The following is an 11,294-nucleotide window of genomic DNA, read 5'->3' on the forward strand; positions in this document are numbered from 1 at the left end:
CAGGCCAGAAGGGAGTGGCAGGATATATTCAGTTTGCTGAAGCAGAAAAATATGCAGCCAAGGATTCTTTATCCAGCAAGGCTGTCATTCAAAATAGGAGAGATAAAATGTTTCCCAGACAAACAAAAATTAAAGCAGTGTGTGACCACTAAATCAGCCCAGCAAGAAATTTTAAGGGGGAGTCTCTGAGGGGAGAAAAGATGAAAAAAAACCAAACAAACCATATATATAGAGAGAGAGGCATAGAAATAAATAAATACATAAATAAATAAGTAAATAAATAAATATCAAAAGAAAGATTAGAAAGGCCCAGAGAACAACACCAGAAACTCCAACTCTACAAGCATCATAATGGCAATAAATTCATATCTATCAGTATGCACTCTAAACGTCAATGGACTCAATGCTCCAATCAAAACATACAGTAACAGAATGGATAAGAAAACAAGATCCATCTATATGCTGTTTACAAGAGACCCACTTTAGACCTTAAGGCACCTTCAGATTGGAAGTAAGGTGATGGAGAACAATCTATCATGCTAATGGTCAACAAAAGAAAGCCGGAGAAGCCATACTTATATCAGACAATCTAGACTTTAATATAAAGACTGTATCAAGAGATGCAGAAGGGCATTATATCATAATCAAGGGGTCTATCCACCAAGAAGACCTAACAATTGTAAACATTTATTTGCCAAATGTGGGACACCAAAATATATAAAACAATTAATCACAAACACAAAGAAACTCATTGACAGTAATACCATAATAGTAGAAGAATTCAACACCCCACTCACAGCAATGGACAGATAAGCTAATAAAAAAATCAACAAGGAAACAATGGCTTTGAATGACACACTGGACCAGATGGACTTAATGGATATTCAGAACATTTCATCCTAAAGCAGCAGAATATACAGTCTTCTCCAGTGCACATGGAATGTTCTCCAGAATAGACCACATGCTGGGACACAAATCAGCCCTAAGTAAGTGCAAAAAGATCGAGATCATACCGTGCATATTTTTAGACCACAACCCTATGAAACTCAAAATCAACCACAAGAAAAAATTTGGAAAGGTAACAAATACCTGGAAACTGAAGAACATCTTACTAAAGAATGAATGGGCCAGCAAAGAAGTTAAAGAGGAAATTAAAAAGTATATGGAAGTTAATGAAAAGATAACACCACAACCCAAAACCTCTGGGACGCAACAAAGGTGTTATCAGAGGAAAGTGTACAGCAATCCAGGCCTTCCTAAACAAGGAAGAAAGATCTCAGATACACAACCTAACCTTACGCCCTAAGGAGCTGGAAAAAGAACAGCAAATTACACCCAAACCCAGCAGAAGACAGGAAATAGTAAATATTAGAGCAGAAATTAATGCTATCGAAACCAAAAAAGCAGTAGAACAGATTAATGAAACCAGAAGCTCGTTCTTTGAAAGAATTAACAAAATTGATAAACCACTAGCCAGTTTGATCAAAAAGAAAAAGGAAAGGACCCAAATAAATAAAATCAAGAATGAAAGAGGAGAGATCACAATAAACACAGCAGGAATAAAAACAATAATAAGAGAATATTATGAGCAATTATATGCCAATAAAATGGGCAATCTGGAAGAAATGGACAAATTACTAGAAACATATACACTACCAAAACTGAAACAGGAAGAAATAGAAAATTTGAACAGACCCATAACCAGTAAGGAAATCGAATTAGTAATAAAAAACCTGCCAAAAAAACAAGAGTCCAGGGCCAGATGGTTTCCAGGGGAATTCTACCAAACATTTAAGGAAGAGTTAACAACTATTCTCTTGAAGGTGTTCCAGAAAATAGAAATGGGAGGGATAACTTCCAAACTCTTTCTATGAGGCCAACGTTACCTTGATTCCAAAACTAGACAGGCACCCCACTAAAAAGAACTATAGATCAATTTCCCTGATGAACACAGATGCAAAAATCTTCAACAAGATATTAGCCAACCAGATCCAACAATACATTAAAAAAGTTATTCACCATGACCAAGCAGGATTTATACCTGGGATGCAGGGCTAGTTCAATATCTGCAAAACAATTAACATGATTCATCACATCAATAAGAGAAAGGACAAGAACCATATGATCCTCTCAATAGATGCAGAGAAAGCATTTGACAAAATACACCATCCTTTCTTGATAAAAACCCTCAAGAAAGTAGGGATAGAAGGAGCATGCTAATATCATCCTCAATGGGGAAAAAGTGAGAGCTTTCCCCCTAAGGTCAGGAATAAGACAGGGATGTCTACTCTCGCCACTGTAATTCAACATAGTATTGGAAGTCTTAGTCTCTGCAATAAGACAACACAAAGCAATAAAAGGCATCCAAATCGGCCAGGAAGAGGTCAAATTTTCACTATTCGTAGATGACATGATACTGTATATGAAAACCCCGAAAGATTCCACCAAAACTGCTAGAATTGATACGTGAATTCAGCAAAGTTTCAGGATATAAAATCAATGCACAGAAATTGGTTGCATTCCTATACACCACAATGAAGTGCAAGAAAGAGAAATCAAGGAATCGATACCATTTACAGTTGCAAAAAAACAATAAAATACATAGGAATAAATCTAACCAAAGAGGTGAAAAATCTATACACTGAAAACTATAGAAAGCTTATGAAAGAAATTGAAGAAGACACAAGAAAAGTGTAAAAAGGCTCCATGTTCCTGGATAGGAAGAACAAATATTGTTAAAATGTCAATATTACCCAAAGCAATCTACATATTCAATGCAATCCTTATCAAAGTAACACCAGCATTCTTCACAGAGCTAGGACAAATAATCCTAAAATTTGTATGGAACCAGAAAAGACTCCGAATAGCCAAAGCAATCTTGAAAAAGAAAACCAAATCAGGAGGCATCACAATCCCAGACTTCAAGCTATACTACAAAGCTGTAATCATCAAGACAGTATGGTACTGGCACGAGAACATACACTCAGATCAATGGAACAGAATAGCGACCCCAGAAATGGACCCACAAACGTATGGCCAACTAGTCTTTGACAAAGAAGGAAAGAATATCCAATAGAATAAAGACAGTCTCTTCAGCAAGTGGTGCTGGGAAAACTGGACAGTGACATGCAGAAGAATGAACCTGGACCACTTTCTTACACCATGCACAAAAATCAACTCAAAATGGATGAAAGACCTCAATGTAAGACAGGAAACCATCAAAATCCTTGAGGAGAAAGCAGGCAAAAACCTCTCTGATCTTGGCCGCTGCAACTTCTTACTCAATACGTCTCTGGAGGCAAGGGAAACAAAAGCAAAAATGAACTACTGGGACCTCATCAAAATAAAAAGCTTCTGCACAGTGAAGGAAACAATCAGCAAAACTAAAAGGCAACCTACAGAATGGGAGAAGATATTTGCAAATCACATATCAGATAAAGGGTTAGTATCCAAAATCTATAAAGAACTTATCAAACTCAGCACCCAAAAACCAAAGAATCCAGTGAAGAAATGTGCAAAAGCCATGAATAGACACTTCTCCAAATAAGACATCCATAGCCAACCGACACACGAAAAAATGCTCAACATCACTCATCATCAGGGAAACACAAATCAAAACCACTATGAGATATCACCTTACACCTGTCAGAATGGCTAATAGTAACAACTCAGGCAACCACAGATGTTGGTAAGGATGCAGAGAAAGAGGACCTCTTTTGCATTGTTGGGGGAATGCAAGCTGGTGCAGCCACTCTGGAAAACAGTTTGGAGGTTCCTCAAAAAACTAAAAATAGAACTACCCTTTGGGCCCAGCAATTGCACTACTAGGCATTTATCCATGGGATACAGGTGTGCTGTTTCGAAGGGACACATGCACCCCCATGTTTATAGCAGCACTATCAACAATACCCAAAGTATGGAAAGAGCCCAAACGCCCATCGATGGATGAATGGATAAAGAAAATGTGGTATACATATATACAATGGATTATTATTCGGCAATCAAAAAGAATGAAATCTTGCCATTTGCAACTATGTGGATGGAACTGGAGGGTATTATGCTGAGTGAAATTAGTCAGTCAAAGAAAGACAAAAATCATATGACTTCACTCATATGAGAACTTTAAGAGACACAACAGATGAACATAAGGGAAGGGAAACAAAAATAATATAAAAACAGGGAGGGGGAGGGGCGCCTGGGTGGCGCAGTCTGTTAAGCGTCCGACTTCAGCCAGGTCATGATCTCGCGGTCCGGGAGTTCGAGCCCCGCATCAGGCTCTGGGCTGATGGCTCAGAGCCTGGAGCCTGTTTCCGATTCTGTGTCTCCCTCTCTCTCTGCCCCTCCCCCGTTCATGCTCTGTCTCTCTCTGTCCCAAAAATGAATAAACGTTGAAAAAAAAATTAAAAAAAAGAAACAGGGAGGGGGACAAAGCAGAAGAGACTCATAAATATGGAGAACAAACTGAGGGTTGCAGGAGGGGTTGTGGGAGGGGAGATGGGCTAAATGGGTATGGGGCACTAAGGAATCTACCCCTGAAATAATTGTTGCACTAATTGGGTGTAAATTTTAAAAAAGAAAAAGAAAAAAAAATATGTTAATTTAAAAAAAAGAAAAAAAAATATTTGTTATAAGGTAGTATTTATATTTAAAATTTTAAATGCCTAGGTATGTTATATAATCTGAATTTTTATGGCTTGTGGTATTTAAAGTTTTTCTAGGACTAGTTTCTAATGTTCTGATATTTAGTTTTAGATTGCATGTATGTATGTATTATGTATGTATGTATATAGAATTAGGATTAGACTTTCCTGTTTTGAGACAATAGTAGCTTTGGAATTAAAAATTAATCCAAATGAAATTCTTTAAGTCCATAAAGGGGCTTCAAGAGTAAATATTTATTGGTATATATTAAGTTATGAAATAAAAAGTTTTGAGGCAAATGCATGTTAATAAATGCATAATGCTTCCAGAAGTTATATTTTATAAATATTAGATGCCATGAGAAAATGGAACTTTGTACTGATTTCTTTCTATACAATCTCAAAACATCTTCAGCTCTTCAATGCAAAGAGATGCATAGTCAGTTTATAATTGTTTTCTGCTCTACCATTATTTACTTTTTAATAACATAAGAAAAGTCTGTCTGAGCCACTACTTTATTCATTTGCTCAATTTTTTATTGAACATCTACCATGTGTTTTGAGCACTCTTCTAGGTATCTGAGAACAAAAAGGAAAGTCATCCATGTCTTATGGAGCTCACGTCCTAGTTGAAGGACACAGAAATAAAAAGTAGTAGGTGTAATAAATAAATTTCCATGGATATATTACAAAGTGGTAGTTTCCAGAATATAAAATAAAAAGGTGCAGAATGAGAGGGATGTGGAATGTTGGAGATGGGATGGCACAATTACAAATAAGATGGTCAAAGCAGTCTTCACTGAGAAAGTGACATGTGAACCATGACTTTATAGGAGATGAGAAGGGTGGAATGGTAGAAAGCAATCCCAGGAAGGGGGAGTATGAAGGCTCTCTGTGAGAGGTTTACAATGAGGTCAGTTTGATAGGAGCAGAGTCAGTAAGCAAGAGTAGTAGAAGAGGGTTTAGGATAGGAGAGGCCAGATCAAACAGAGCTTCTAAAACATCATATGAACTTTAGTCATTACCAAGTATAAAAGAAGAGGCCATAGAATTCTTCTGGAAAGATGGAACTATCAGCAATAGTGATTTAAAAAGTTTGTGAGAGAAGCAGAGTTTTGAACGGTGGAGGAAGAATTTAATTTAATATTAGACATACTGGGTTTGAAAGATCTTTCAGACATCTAAGTGGAGTTGTCAAAGTAGGGGGATGGATATTTGTCTGCAGCTCAGGAGAGTGGTGCACCATGGAGATAAATGTTTGAGACAAGTACACAATATGGATAGCCATTAGAGTGGATGAAATTAACAGAAAAGTGAGCATAAATTAGAAGATGAGTAGACAAAAGAGAGACCTGGACCACTCTGACATTAAAGGATCAGGGAAGGAAAACCAGAAAAGGAAGCAGGGAAGGAGCAATCTCTGAGGAAGTTTGCCAACCTAAAATCCAGAGAAAGAAAAAAAGGGAGAGTGACCAACCAATATGTCATTGGCTGCCATCTTCTATTAAGACAAGGACCAAGAAATGACTTTATTAACATGGAGATCACTGCTCCAATTGAAAAGAACTGGTTTTAAAAGGAGACAGAAAACTAACTTGGGTAAGTTTAAAAGAGGTTAAGAGAAGAAAAATTTAGGGCAGTAAATACAGGCAACTCTTGTAAAGAATTTTGCTACAAACATGAGCTTGAACATGAAGAAACAACTAAAAAAAGAATGAGAATCAATATCACTTTTGCAATATGGGAAAAACAAGAGCATGTTTGTTTGCTAATAGGATTGATCCAGAAGAGAGGAAAGAAATTGTGATGTTAGATGCTAGAGGAGAGAACTGCTGGAGAGTTGACCTGGAACAAGAAATCAAGCTCAGATTGAAGGATTAGCTTGAGATTGGAGCAAGAGTTCATTCACTACTACACCACATTCATGGATATAGATGAGAATAGAAAAATAAATGTGAATGTGGGAATCTGTGGGTATTTTAATTATTATTATTATTTGCTTTAAATTCTTCAGCTAAGCAAGGAGCAATTTCAAGAGCTGAGAGTAGGATGACAGGGAAATGGTGGAGTATGAGAAAGGGGAAGATGAGTAATAAATCTCCAGAAAAAAAAAGGGGACAAAGAGCTGAGGGCGGGTGGGTGAGAGAAGCTTGCTATTACAGCCAGAAAAATTAAGAAAATAGTCCAGATCAATGCTAATAAAATTAAAGGGAGAGCTATCACATATATCATCCTATGTATGCAGAAGTTCTCAAAAAAGACCTTGGGCTAGGGGAGTATAGGTCAATGTGACAGAAATTCCCTAACTAGAAGAGACCTTAGTGCAGGAATGGAATTAGAATTAGAATTTAGAATTAGAATTTAGTTCATGTTCGGGAACTATTTCGGGGCCACGGTGATACCATCACTGTGGCCGCTGCACCATATTTAGAGCAGTGCGTATGGGTCAGGTGCTGAGCTGGAGTTTAGAATTATTACTTCATCTATCCTTCACTGCAAAATTACAAAACAAAAATAAATATATTTATTTGTAGACTAGCAAAGTGACATTTAGAGGAGTTCAGTAACTTGCCTAAAGCTCAAGCTTGTAAGACGTTGGCACAGCCTCAAATACATGCAGTTACACACACTTTCACTTCTCAACTACTTCTTGAAGAATAAATTTTCATTTTACCAATAGCTTCTTTCAGAATCTGATTTACTTCATTTAATTAGTCTAAAGCCACCCCACTTACTCTAAAATAATCATTTGGTCTTTTGAATCCCATAAGTATTCTGTTTTGTGGAGATGTAATTCAAGCATAAGTAATCATGTATAATTTCATGTGTTGCTACTGAAAAATTTGGAAAATACATTCATATTTATTTTTCCATTTCAACTGTACTTCAGCAAAAATGAAATAGAATAAAATAAAATAAAATAAACAATACATCCATATTTCCATCAACATCTTAAGACCTTTATTCATATCCCCTCTTGGAAAATATCTACCCAAACTGAAAATCCTGTCTCTCTTTGTCTCCGTCTTTTATCTCTTTGCTTCTTCTGTTCTTTCTAAAGACCTGGTTGTACCCTGACATTTCCTAATTCATTTTTGCTGACCTTCTACCTTTCAGTTTATCCTTTCCATCCCCACTGTTACAGGTCTTTCCTTGATAATCAGTCTCCATATATGTCACTTTGAAGATTTCCTGCTATGATTTTCAGAAATAATGGCTCAAAAGTCCTTTATCTGCTGACATGGCCCCCTTTTCTTCCTTTGTTATCATCACTATGACGCAGCTCAGACCCTAAATTCCAGTGTTAGGAAATGCCCTAGCTAACTTATATGTATGCATGTAGCATTTATCCTGAGCAATAATTTATTTAGAATCTACCCTTTGCCAGGTAGTGACATGCCTGGATAAAATCACATGCTTCTGTATTACCAAACCAAAAATGCTTTAAATAATAAAAACCAAGAGATAAGAAAGTCACCCCAGAATCGGGCTAATATTAGAAGTTCTATGATCTAAATTCAGCAACTGGTGTCAAAACCAAAAACAAAAAATGTATAGTCAATATCATCTTAGAAAGAGATACAAATTCTCTAATAAGTCTACACAGGGAGTTTTTTTTTGTTATGGTCTCTTCAGTTGAACACCAGAATGCCTTAGACCTGAGAGTCAAACAGTATGAAAAATAAGTATCTTTATTACTCAAGATAGTGAGGTTCTCAGATGATGAGAAGCACATGGGAATTGAGACTGACTGAGGGAAGAGCAGATCCAGGCCTGCCCTCTTAGATTTATTTGGGCAGAAGCTCATTAGATAGAATGGCAGCCAGGGTACTACGGATACTATATATACCCTATATGGGATTTAGGGTTTAAACCGTTATAGCTTTTTCTGTTTATTTATTTTTATTTATTCATTTATTTGTTTACACCAGGAGCCAAATTAAATGTGCCTATGCTTTTTTTTAAGCTTTTATTTTAATTCCAGTCAGTTAACAGACAGTGTTCTATTAGTTTCAGCTGTATGATACGGAAGCAACACTTCCATACATCACCCAGTGCTCCTCATGATAAGTACACTCCTTAATCCCCATTACCTCTCTAACCCATCCATTCACCCCCGTCCCCTCTGGTAACCATCAGTTTGTTCTTTATAATTAATAATCTACAGGGGTGCGCCTGGGTGGCTCAGTCAGTTAAGCGTCAGACTCTTGGTTTTAGCTCAGGTCATGATCTCACAGTTGAGCCGTGAGTCAGGCTCCTTGCTGACCATAGAGCCTGCTTGGTATTCTCTCTCTCTCTCTGTCTCTCTCTCTCTCTGCCTCTCTCTGTCTCTCTCATTCTCTCTGCCACCCCCCCCCCCCACTCATGCTCTCTCTCTCTCAAAATAAATAAACTTAAAAAAAAAGTCAGTTTCTTGATTTTTCTCTCTCATTTTCCCTTTGTGTGTATTGTTTCTTAAATTCCACATATGAGTGAAATCATATGGTATATGTCTTTCTCTGACTTATTTCACCTAGAATTATACTTTCTAACTTCATCTTTGTCATTGGGAATGGCCATATTTCATTCTTTTTTATGTCTGAATAATATTCCATATATATGTATGTATATATATATACACACATATATATATATAATGGTGTATATATATATATATATATATATATATATAATGGAATTAGAGAAAAGTATTATATCCACCTCTGAAATCCTAGAAGACCCTTCCCAGCTGCCTCCTCAAGACAGAACAGAAGACACTCACAGAGCTGCCAGAGAAAGCTCAAACCTGCTCACTGCTTCCTCAGGCATGGCTACTTTGCTCCCTGGTACTCACCCCAAAGGAGTATGTGAAGAAGGGCCCCTCATAGACATGCCTGGTGAGGCCAGCCAGCCCTGAAGACACTTCTGGTTCTGGTAACATTATCCTGACCAGCCCTCTGAAGCCTGGAGGGGCCACATCCCCAAGTCCTCAGAAGGAAGAAGCTGATGGACAAAGGGCCACCTCTTGGAGGAGCCGGCCCATAGGGCTAGAATTTGATTTCTCTGACAATCTCATCAGCAAAAGTTTGCCCCCACAAGGAAACTGAGGAAAAGACGTGGCCTTAAGCCTCCTTCTAGGATACCAGAGGCAAGGCAGGAAAATGCACCTGAGGAGGTGGGTGTGGGACCTATTCCCCTTCTCCAGGGGTCTTACAACCTGGACTGAAACAAGCTGGATGACCTGAACTTTAAGTCATTTGAAAGTGGAGGAGAGGCCCAGCCCCCAGAATAGGCCAGCAGGGCCTGTGGCCAGGCATCTGCATGCTGGTCTGGAGGCCACAGGGCACTTTCCTCCAAGCCATAAGGTGCCTTCAGCCTGGGTAGATGACACACCTGGGATGCACACCGCCTCAGGGACCCTGGGCACAGTGGGTAAGGAAGAAGCTGCCAACTGTGCCAGTACATCAGTGTCCCCTACTCCTAGGCGTGAACTGGAGCTTGCCACAGACCTGGTCGAGGAGCACTTCAGAAACCCAGCTGAGGCTCAGGAGCCAATGTGGATTATCTGGAGCAGTTTGGGAGTTCCTCATTTAAGAAGTCAGACCCGAGAAAAGAGTCCTTGTAACTCAAGTTTGACCCACTCCTGAAGGATAGTCCTCACACCGGTGCCTGTGGCTCCAGGGACCAGAAATGCACAGAACATGGCCGTGCCTTCCTGGGTAAGCCCTCCTGAGGGGAAGCTAAGGGTACTTGACTTCCCAGGAGCCCTAGGTACTCCCGTGCTGGACACCCCTTGATATGTCATTGGATCTAGGGGTCCACTGCTGCCCGTGGGGTCCATCATGGACTTGCTACAGTATAGCTAGAAGGATGTGGGTAGAGCAGTGGAAATCATGCGAGAGGAGAACATGTTGCTAAGGAGCCAATGTGAGGCATTCCATGCAAAGAATCCGAAGATAGGGAAGATAATGGGCAGGTTTGAAGGAATTGTGTACCAGGCAATGGAGGAGGCTCAGAAACAGAGGGAACTTGCAAAAGCTGAGATCCAGATGATTCTGAAGGAAAAAGACCAACTCACTGCGGACCTGAGCTCCATGGAAAAGTCTTCCTCTGACCTCTTCAAGAGGTTTGAGAAATAGAAGGAGATGATCAAGGGGTATCCCATGAATGGAAATCACTGAAGAAGTGTCTCAAAGATTACATAGCAGAATTGAAAACGAAGGCCAGAGGTACCAGGCTCTGAAGTCCCACGCAGAGGAGAAACTCCAGCTCGCAAAGGACAAGATCACTCAGGCGTGCAGTAAGGCCCAAGTCAAGGCCTTGGCCTTCCAGGTAAGCCTGAGAAAGGAACAGATGCACATCCACTCACTGGAGAAGACATTGAGCAAAAGACTAAGAAAAAGGAGGAACTACTTGAATCTGTGATGACTTCATCTCCAAGATGGGAAAGGTCTGATGTGGAAGCCCCTTCCCCAGCCCCCAAGTGCCTGTGTCTGTGTCTGTCTGATTGTGTGTCTGTGGAAGGTTTCATGTTCTTTCTTTTCTCTTAACCTCACCTCAGTTCTAAAATTGATTGCATTAACAAGAAGACTAAATAAAGTTTCCCTTCAGTTTGCGTGTCTATATATCTACTATCATATAGTAGATAGATATCACTTCTTTTTCTTTATCTAT

At 39.0% G+C, this 11,294-nt stretch overlaps 1 pseudogene; it reads left to right on the forward strand.

The window, feature by feature from the left end:
• The first annotated feature begins 9,312 nt into the window (after positions 1 to 9,312).
• On the forward strand, positions 9,313 to 11,076 carry LOC125164887 (transforming acidic coiled-coil-containing protein 3-like; annotated as a pseudogene).
• The last annotated feature ends 218 nt before the right edge of the window (positions 11,077 to 11,294 follow it).

Source organism: Prionailurus viverrinus, chromosome B1 (assembly GCF_022837055.1).
Source record: "Prionailurus viverrinus isolate Anna chromosome B1, UM_Priviv_1.0, whole genome shotgun sequence".
In the NCBI taxonomy this organism is placed as follows: domain Eukaryota; kingdom Metazoa; phylum Chordata; class Mammalia; order Carnivora; family Felidae; genus Prionailurus; species Prionailurus viverrinus.